Below are 11,456 nucleotides of genomic sequence, written 5' to 3'. Positions count from 1 at the left end.
GAAAAACAAAGCCAAAACAAATCTAGCTAATCACACTAGAATCATGAAGATTATAAGTAAGATGAGGCTGCACCATTGTCTACTGTTGTTCAGCTTTGTTTAGAAAATTTTAACCAAGAAAGAAGGGAAGGAGAGAAGGAACGAACAAATGAATGAAGGAAAGAAGGAAGGAAGAGAAAGAAAAAGAGGGAGGGAATGAGGGAGGGAGAAAGGAAGAAAGAAATATGAAAGAAAGATAGGGAAGAAGGGGAAAAGGGAAGGAAAGAGGGAGGGATGAAAAAAGAAAGAACATCAATAAGGCATATATATATATATATACATATATATATATATGAAAAAAGAAGAGTCAAATTTATTAGTTACAAACAGTAAAATAATGTACCTATAAAATCAAATAAAGAACTGTCAGGGCAGGTGAGAAATTAGAATGGCAATGTGTTCCTGGGATAAAAATGGACAATTCAAGGCTTTCCTATATCTGAGAAAAATAAAAGAAATAAAATATAAAACAAAAGAATACAGAAAAGTAAATAAGACACTTGGTAATGGCTAAAGCAGATAAATGAGACAGAAAAGAAAGACCAGAAGTTGGCCCAAATATTGGAAGCAATTTGGTACCTGATGAAAAAGAACTTTCAAACCACTTTGGCTTTTGAATAATGTATTGGTCTAAGTAACTAAAAGTCAAGGTAGACCAGTACCTCAGAAAAATAAATTCTACATCAAAGCAAAAAAGAAAAAAGTTTTTCAAAAAAAATTTTTTAGGTGTATATATTTATTTTGAGAGCAAGAAAGAGAGTGCATGTACACACAAGTGAGGGAGGGGCAGAGAGAGAGGAAGAGAATCTGAAGCAGGCTCCTTGTTATCAGTGGGCTCTAACTCACCAACTTTGCCAAAATCAAGAGTGAGACGCTTAACCTACTGAGCCACCCAAGTGTCCCAGAAAAAAAGTCTTTTAAAGAGTTAATGAAAATGTAATTACAGGGGCGCCTGGGTGGCTCAGTCGGTTAAACGTCGAACTTCGGCTCAGGTCATGATCTCACAGTTTGTGGGTTCGGTCCCATGTCAGGCTCTGTGCTGACAGCTCAGAACCTGGAGCCTGTTTTGGATTCTGTGTCTCCCTCTCTCTCTGCCCCTCCTCTGCTCTCTCTCTCTCAAAAATAAATAAACATTTTAAAAATAAATAAAATAAAATTACTAACTAAAAAGCCAAATGGTTTCAATAATGTTCCAGACATACTAGTAAAATATATCACCCACAAATTTATCCTAAAGAAGTACGTTAATGATTAGAGGTATACATTTCATGTTTTGAGACTCCATTTGAAAAAAAAACAAACAAATTTCTGCTTCCATACAAATGTGATTAACACTTAAAGTGTATCTAGTTTTAAATCTTACTACTCAATCAATTGCTTCATTAGCACTTAGTTTCCCAATGACACTAAAAACTGCTCCCATGCTGGTGGTTGATACAGGAATTAAAAATTAAACTAATTAAGAAGTTGGAGTAGCAGTTTTTTTTGTTTTTGTTTTTGTTTTTTTTTTTTACCTGGGGGAAGGGTATGATAATATTTCCACATAGGATGAAATCTTGTCACCTCAAGGTAGGAAAACATCATGTTCAAGTTACATACTTTCTCATGATTTTTCCCCTTGTGGAGCATATCAAGATTTGAATGACCTCATCAAATAACTAGAAAGTCATGAATACTAGCTTGATTTCAGTCTTATAGAACTTATAGAGCTTGGTGAATCTCTAAAGATATGTAAAATCTTGGGGCGCCTGGGTGGCGCAGTCGGTTAAGCGTCCGACTTCAGCCAGGTCACGATCTCGCGGTCATGGAGTTCCAGCCACGCGTCAGGCTCTGGGCTGATGGCTCGGAGCCTGGAGCCTGTTTCCGATTCTGTGTCTCCCTCTCTCTCTGCCCCTCCCCCGTTCATGCTCTGTCTCTCTCTGTCCCACAAATAAACGTTGAAAAAAAAAAAAAAAAAAAAAAGATATGTAAAATCTCTTGTTACACTCCAGGAACAAATTCAGTGATCACATGCACTGTGAAATATCATTTCCACAATAGAAGTGTAAGTTTATACTAAAAAATAATCAAATGATAAACTAAATGTAATCTTAAAAATATTCAGTCAAATGGTCAATATGTTTACATCAGGCTATCAGGTTTCCCTTACCTTAAAATTGTGCTGTAATATGTAGAAATTTAAAATGCCAGGGCGTGCTTGGGTGGTTCAGTTGGTTAAGTGCCTGACTGATGATTTTGGCTCAGGTCATGATCTCATGGTTTATGGGATGGAGCCCTGCGTCAGGCTCTGCACTGACAGCGTGGAGTCTGTTTGGGATTCTCTGTCTCCTTCTCTCTGCCCCTCCCCATACACACTTGCATTCTCTCTCCCCCTCCCCTCTCTCTCTCTCTCTTTCAAAATAAATAAATAAACATTTAAAAAAGAGAAAGATTTTTTTAAATCCAGAACTATATTATTGAAAATCACACATTTATAAAAGAGAACAGTATGGCTGCATTGTATCAAAATTATTGGTAGGACCAGAGTGGACAGGTGGATTCACAAGCAGGTTGACTGTCCAGCTCTGTGCCCTGTGGCTCCCTCTCTCCTATCTTAGCAGCAAACTGCAGAGGAGTTCCAGTGCTGCCTGAGGGATAAGTGAACACGTCCTCAGGAAGGCCCCCAAGGAAGGCTTGTCTTTTTACTTCATTCTTGGTAGCAACTATTTACTTCCCAGAAAGAGGGTTCACATACCACACTGTCACAAACCTTGAAATCTGACTCATTTTATATTGCATCTGAGAGCAAATGCCCGTTTTCTGCAAGAAAATTTCTCCCAATTTTTTTAAATTTCAAAATAATTGTCAGCATCAGCGCTAGAAAGCTAGTTTCTTGAATATTAATTGGAAAAAAATCCTTTAAATGTATGTTGCTCTCTTACTGGGCCCACAAAATATGCAAATATTTGATTATAAATATATTGCCTATAGAGTGCCTTTTTAAAGATTACCTTAAGCAAAATACAATTTCCTCAGTTCGTAGTGTGAAATATGAACAATGATGAAATTCTCTAGATTACCACTAGATGGTACTAAAAAACCTAGTAAATGTAGTCTGCTCCCCCTTGGTTTTGCTGCTGTTTCAGCCTCTTTCAATATGGCTTTTTTTTCAATGATTGCAATTATAATTCATATGTATTTAATAACTTCTACAAACACTGATCAAATAATATTGTGCTAGCTGTGCTGCCTTGGACAAGTCCCTTATCCTTGTGCGTCATCTATGTTTCCTCATCTATGAAATAGCCAGAGGACTCTGGTTCTCTTGCAGAACCCCACATCATGGCCTCTTGGCCCTGGATGAGTACAGCAAGGGGAAGCCTAGAGCAATCAGAGAATAAAAGAGCAACTTAGAATCCTTTCCTGGGATTTTTTTTTTCAAACTAGAATTAGGAAAAGCCAGCTAGTGCTTCCCTGGTACAAGGAGCGCCAAGCAGTGGGATACAGGCGCTGGGGAAATGGGACAGGAAGCTGGTCCCAAATAGGAAAAAATGAAAAGCAGGGAAACAGAGCCAAGGGCCAAGACTGAGTCCTGGTAGTGTTTGTGTCCCCAGTTCCAGCTGTTCCTGGCGTCGGTGTCAGCCCTGCCCTCCCAGAGGTTGATTAGTCACACTGCTTTAACCACATTTGACCACAAAGTGTTCCTCCAATAAATACACCTTTTTGCCCCAGATAGTTTGAATTGAGTTATCGTCACTTTGACCAAAAGAATTCTTACTAATCAAGGTGGTGGCTTACTTTATCCACGCAAAAGTGTAGCCAAGTGGTTTAAGTCCTTACCCGCATATCTGTTCAAGTCTCACTCCCATGGTATGTAATAATACCAAAAGAGAAAAATGCAAAGAAAACAAAAGGTGAAATAAGGAGAGTAAGTTAAAACACTTATGATCCTTTAGGAGTAAGTAGAATCTTAAAGGGATATGCTCCCCCCCCCCCCAAGAAGTGCCAAGCACTTTGTGAATGGATGTTACCTCTTACAGCCATCACTTTGGTCTTACAAGACTAGATGGCTCAGTCCTTCCAGACATTATGCTACTGGGCATTTCAATAGTTTTGAAGGTTCAGTGAGTGGTATGCCTTTATTCCATTAATTTATAATGGTCTTGATTCCTCCCTTATAAACTAATAGAGTAGACATATATTTCTTACATTCTCAGATATTTAAGACTAAACAAAATAGCAAAAGTTATTAGGGTTTCAGTGCAAAGCAGTAAACAAATTGGGATCTCCCTCTCTCTCTTTCTATTTCTGTACCTCAGGGGGAAAAACGTGAGACCTTGAGAATCCATTATGCCAACGTGCTGTCTATAAAAGCAGAGTCCTAAAATGGGCACACTGGCAGGGTGGTAAGACCAGGGAGAACCTAAGGACTCATCTCTTAGTTTTATGACTCTTTCAGACCCAGCAGGAGCATACCCTAAATTAACTCGGAGCAGTACAGACTCACCCCTCTGGGAATTGGTATACGGGTCAAAGTACAGCTGTCTGATATGTGGAGGAGCAATATAAAACACAAAATAAAACATGGTTTGAAAAAGTCCTTTATGATGGTAAAATTTTGTTTTCATTCACTCTTCTCTAACTCATTGCAATAGAGAGTACTATGGGTTCAAAACGATTTTTAAAAAACTATCCGTAAGCCATAGACCTTCCTCCATAACAGCAACGCCATCGCCTCCAACTTCTCCTTGTGGGCAGTGGTACAACAGCTCTCTAAGGTCACAGCATTAGGCGTGTCTATGAAATGCTACGTCTAATCACCCCCTATAGTTAATTTAGCCAACTCACTTGTTGTTCCATTTGAATTCATTACTTTTTCTCCATTTCCATAACCATTCTCCTGAATCAGATTCCAGGGACCTCAGATTGGATGACAGCAACCCCTCCCTTATTCTCTGTCTTCCTGATTTGTTCTCTCTCTGACTGTAGGTAACCTCTACTTCCTTCCTCAAATATCCATAGTGTATCCCTGTTGCCAAAACTCTGTCCTGGCATTTGAAAGCTCCATCAGTCCTTTCTTTCTTATTCAAGCATCTATTTTTGTATTAATTCATTCATTTATTCCATAAGTAAAAACATTTTTGAATGCCTTACTATCATCCTCTGCCCTGGGTGGAAGTGGAAAAAGCCAAAACCCTATCATCTTGGAGCTCTCATTCTAGAGCAGGGAGGCAGACAGGGAACAAACAGATCAATTAATACAGAATCTGTTACATGGAAATAGTGTTGTGAAGAAAAAAACTAAAGCACAACAGAAAGGATCGAGATTGTTGAATAGGCATATATTTATTTGTATAAAGAAGTGAGAATATTGGGACAGTCAGAAAAGATGACATTTGAAAAAGACCAGAGGAGATACGGAGATGAAGCAAGAGACTATTTTGGGGAAGAGCTTTCTTGTTGGAGTGGAAACAATGCTTCAAAAATCATGAGTCTTGGGTGTGTTTTAGTGTCCAAGGAAGAGCAAGGAGGCCAGTGTAGAGGGAGAAGAGAGCAAGACAGAGAGAGCAAGGGATCCAGATCATGAAGGGCTGCCCAGGCCACATGTACGCCCTATATGCGTATTTTGCTCTGGGAGAGATAGCAAGCATTTTAAGGGCTGAGCAGAGGAGTGACATGGTCTGAATTATAACTGAAAAGGTTACTCTGGTCACCGAGTGGACATTACTCATATAAGCAAGAGAACAAAGGTAGAGGCAGGGAGATACTTTTGGGTAAGTTATGATTTTCCCTTGGACTGCAGTGGTAAGAAATGGGTCCATTTAGAATTTGTGTTGTATTTAGAGTTGACAGGACTACCTGATTGCTTGAGGTGGCATATGAGGAGACAGAGAACGGTCAAAGATTTGAACTAAATTACTGGAAAGATGGTGTTTCTCCTGATATTGGAGAACTGCTGAAGACACCAATTTCCCCTTAACAGGAAGATTCTACATCTTTCAGTTTGGCTCTTTTCCTGCTTTTGTCTGTATCTCCTACTTTCTTTGTTTTGATCCATCTGCCAAGCACAACACATTCATTCAATTGAGAATATTTATGAAGAATTCATAATTTGCAAAGCCCTGAGCTAGAAACTAGAAGAATAAAAATATGTAAGATTCCTCATACATTTCTAACAATCCATCTGAGAAAAATAATATATACATTTGGGATAATAAAACAATATAATTTCAACATGCAAATGTTTATGAATAAATTACCTTTGTGAGCAAGGAATATTGAATAGGTACAGAGGTACAGCAGGGATGTAACTATGAGCAAAACATGGCCCTGGTTCTCAAGAGACATTTGCTGAGAGTTCAGTGAGTGTTGTTACCCTTCCACAGCTGACATATAAGAAATTTGCAATAGGCGCTAAGTGGCAAAATGAAAAGAAGGACACATCAGGATTAAAGTGGAAAGAGATCGTGTCAGCCAGGGGAATTCAAGAAACAGGTCAAGCCTGCAGTTCTTTCCAGGCCAGCTTGAATTTTACTGATCCATGATACTGTGCCTAACCCAAGTGCCTTTCTGGCGAGCTTCCTCAGCACCTGCATAAAATCAGTACTAGCCTGATCTGCACTTAAATTGATGCTTTTTTTTTTTTAATGTTTATTATTGAGAAACAGAGAGAAACAGAGCACGAACAGGGGAGGGGCAGAAAGAAGGGGAGACACAGAATCTGAAACAGGCTCCAGGCTCTGAGCTGTCAGCACAGAGCCCAACAGGGGGCTCGAACTCACAAACCGCGAGATCATGACCTGAGCCGAAGTCGGACGCTTAACCGACTGAGCCACCCAGGCGCTGCACATTGATGCTTTCTGAGACGTGTACATTAGTTATATTCTGGAGTGTAAATTTAAAAGCAGGAGCTTCATCTTATTTACTTTTCTCTGAACTTTAGAAACACTACATAAATATTGTGAGAAAGTTATAAAATATGCTGAATATTATCAAATATCTTACAATACATTAAAATGATTCTAGAAAAGAAGTATGGGAGGGTAAGGGGTCTTCCAAAAAGTACAGAAAACTTCATCCTTTGGAGTGTGTGTGTGTGTGTGTATAATATATATATATAACATACATATGGTATGTGTATATAAATAAACTGTGTATATGTGTGTGTGTATACATGTGTGTCATATATCTATGTATCTATCATCTATCTATCTATCTAATTATCTATTTATCTATTATCTATCTATCTGTCAACTATCTATCTTAGCCCAAAATTGGAATCCACCAAATGTTCAAGAGACTTAGTCAAATACTTGTTCTAGAATTTTAGTTCTTAGACTTTAAATCAAGCAATTGTACTCTTTGCACATATTTTGTACAATTTCTATGAGTTATGAGATGTGTGAGGATCTGGGGTTTTTTGGGGGGGAAGTCAACACATTTCCCATTTTACTAAGCATACTTATATACACAACATATTCTTTATTTTTTTAAGTTTATTTATTTATTTTGAAGGGTGGTGGGAAGCAAGTGGGGAAGAGGCAGAGAGAGAGAGGGAGAGAGAATCCCAAGCAGGCCCCACATTGCCAGCACAGAGCTGGATGTGGGTCTCAAACTCATGAGCCCTGAGATCATGACTTGAGCTGAAGTTGGTTGCTTAACCGACTAAGCTACCCAGGGTCCCCAACATATTTTTTTTTTCAACGTTTATTTATTTTTGGGACAGAGAGAGACAGAGCATGAACGGGGGAGGGGCAGAGAGAGAGGGAGACACAGAATCGGAAACAGGCTCCAGGCTCTGAGCCATCAGCCCAGAGCCTGACGCGGGGCTCGAACTCACGGACCACGAGATCGTGACCTGGCTGAAGTCGGACGCTTAACCAACTGCGCCACCCAGGCGCCCCCCCAACATATTTTTTAAATGTGCTTCACAATACATAATTTTATCACCTGGTTTAAAACTAAATATTTTGTGAATATTGTCTCTTCTCCAACAGTTAAATTATCTTAAGCATAGTATGGAGAGAACATAATTTATTAAGCACTCTTGTTGGGGAAATTTAGAGCAAATTTTTTCCAATGAGACTTCATTCTCTTTACAGTCCTTTGAAAAAGAAACGGTATCCTTGACTTATGTAACTTTTTATAAGTGATAGAAACATGTCCTTCAACTTAGTTTTGAACTTCCTTCTCTGTGCCTGTCTAATCATCAATCAAGTAATCCATTTTATTTTTTCTGAGCTTTCTCTCCCATCTGCTTCCTCCTTTCTATCTGCACTTTCTTTCATACACACTCACACTTTCAATATTCCATCCTGTCCCTCACCTAGAATATCTGCCTCCTCCCTTTCAGTTGCTCCCCTTACAGATGCTTCCTTTCCTTTCCTTCTGAAGACACTGTCTTAATTGATTTTGATCAACTCTGCTCAAAACCGTATCATCAGTTCCACATTAACAATAGACTATAATAATCTGAACATAAAATTCAATTTTTTTACAGGAAAATATTAAGTAGCCCTTGGTAGTGTTCAGATGTAAAGATTCCTTTTATCCAGCACTGCATGTTGTGCTAAATTTTTTTCTCTGAAATATTTCTTTTTTTAGTGTTTATTTATTTGAAAGGGGGTGGGGCAGAGAGAGAAGGACATAGAGAATCCCAAGCAGGCTCCACAATGCCAGCACGGAGCCCAACATGGACTCCAGTTTACCAACTGTGAGATCATGACATGAGCCAAAATCAAGAGTAGAATACTTAACAGACTGAACCACCCAGACGCCCCTGAAATATTTCTAATTTAAACCACTATCACTTTGTGATAAAGATTTAAAAATAACAATGTATGAAAACACTGTCAAGTTTGAGGCATTCTGCAAAGGCAGCATATTTTTAGAAATCACTAAAACCTGCTGTTCTGCTAGTTGTCTTCTCCTGCAAAGATGCTCTTGGTTAAAATGGAGCATTTCATCTAAAATGAATGTCACCGGTTTACTGTTTTGCTGATTCTGCACTTCACACATCAGAGGTATAGGTTAATGTGGGATGTGTGTGTGTGTGTGTGTGTGTGTGTGTGTATTTCAAATGAAGTATTCATTAGGTTGTTCAGACCATCAATGACATTCATAGAGTGAAGTTTTTGCCTTTTAAAGAAGCTGAGATTCACAAATCATGAAGAAGTCATTGCACAATGTTGATGTTTTCACTTTGAGTAAGGCATACTTTAGTTGCTTAATCAAGATTTGAGATTACCATAATAATATAAATTGACATATAATTTTTTCTTACACTTTTTCATGCAAAAGAAAAAGAAAAAGCCAAAAAAGGACAGGAAAGAAAAAAATTAAAGTGAGGAAAATTGTTTTACACTCACATGGGCTAGCTCAAGATACATAAAATTTAGTCACTTTAATGGGTAGATTCAGGGAACATAATAGTTCCCTTTGCCCTTCTTTTTTAAATTATTCATTTGTGTAACAATTATATATTCTTCATTTCAAAAGGAAATCCAAAAGGCTTTCAGTCTTCATTTCTAAAAGAAACTTAAAGTAGTAAATGCAAAAACAAATAGAATTTACAAGATTATTCACCTGCATTGCAGAGACAAAAATCAAAAAATTGTAGTTTCCATACATAATAATACATAATTAGAAAGTATAGTTGAAAATTTGCTATTTCAACAGTTGAAATACCCGAAAAATAAAAGCAAATAAAAGTGCAAGACTATAACAAAAAAAAAAAAAAATAGAAAAGAAAAGAAACATTGTTAAGGATCAATTTTACTTATTTTTTATTTTTTTGACATTTATTTATTTTTGGGAGAGAGGGAGACAGAGCATGAGCAAGGGAGGGACAGAGAGGGAGACACAGAATTTGAAGCAGGCTCCATGCTCTGAGCTGTGAGCACAAGGCCCGATTCAGGGCTCCAACTCATGAACTATGTGTTCACCTGAGCCAAAGTCAGATGCTTAACTCACTGAGCCACCCAGGCACCCCTAGGATCAATTTTAAAAAGTCAAAATCAGTGGGTAGATTATGTTCTTATATAAAGATACTCTAATATTAGGGAGACTTTAATGATCTCAAATAAATGTATAAAGTCAGATAATCAAGAAAGTTTCCAAAAAACTTGATGAGCTAATTCTAAAAGTTGCCATGAAGGAGAAAATGGAAATAGACAAGAAAATATGTAAATAAATAAGAGGGGATATGCCCTACCATATATCAATGGTCTTGAATTCATAGTAATTAAAACAGCATAGAGATAATAGTAATACCTGCCTTTATAAAGAAAGTTGAGGGGGAGGAGCCAAGATGGCTGAACAGCTTGGAAACTTTTTGTGCGTCTCGCGTCTGTGGAATACAGCCAGACCAACACTAAACCATCCTACATACCTGGAAAACTTATTGGAAGATTAACACAACAATCTGCACAACCTGAACCACAGAATTCAGCAGGTACGTGACACAAAGAGCTGAACTTGGGGAGCAAGAAGCCATGAAAGGTAGGGAACCCCTTTTGTGGGCGAAGAGAGAACAGAGACTGGGGAGAGGGGAGCATACAGGAAAAACACCCCTCCCCAAAAGCAGCTGGAGAGAAAGTGGAAAATTGGAAACAGCCACTGGGACCAAACTAAAAAGGGAGAAAGGAGAAAGGAGAAGGTTTAAATTTCATTAAGACTGTAAACAAGGGGAGCACAAAGGCTGCAACTCCATAGCTCGATACCTGGCGGTGCTCTGGTGGGAAAGGTGAATCCCCAGGAACAGAGTTGGGTCCAGGAGGCTCTCAGGCCACACGGGGAAAAGGGGTTCCACTGCTGGCAGGATATTTGGTAGAGACTGTTGAAGCCACCTGGTCCCAGCAGACCCCTGAAGGCAGCCACATTCACCAGTGCTGGGGCAAGGTCATTGAGGGTGAAGCCTGGTGCCAGATGTGTGTTGTGATTTTCCATAATCGCTGAAACTGTGATGATACACTGTCTTGTGATCTTTTTGGGGGGCAGGCTGGCGCCTGGCCGCAGTCTCGGGGCACCGGCAACAGCAGGGTCCAGCAGGCGTACCTGGGTGCAGCCCATATTCAGCCATTGCTCATTCATCCATTGCTCAGTGAGACCCTCCCACAGAGGGGCGGACCAGATCAAAGCCGCAGTCTTTCGGAAGTAAGGGGCCGGGGAAAAAGTTGCATCTGAGACAAAACTTGGGAGAGCGGTACTGCCTGGGGCCTGGTCACAGAGAGTGGAAAAGCAGGGAGTGGACGAGAGCTGAAGACGGAGGACATGTGCACGATTGCTGATCTGGGAGAACAGACTGGGTAGGTGGGTGGCACCATTTTCACCACTGCCACACATGTGCATGCACACTTACCAGCCCCACAGCAATACACCCCAGTAGGCTAGCAGCTCCATCTAGTGGAGAGCAGAGCTGTTACACCAAGCCCCGCCCA

Source organism: Puma concolor, chromosome B2 (assembly GCF_028749965.1).
Source record: "Puma concolor isolate L17-30 chromosome B2, mPumCon1.1.hap2, whole genome shotgun sequence".
Taxonomy (NCBI): domain Eukaryota; kingdom Metazoa; phylum Chordata; class Mammalia; order Carnivora; family Felidae; genus Puma; species Puma concolor.
Note: the sequence above shows the minus strand (reverse complement) of the source record.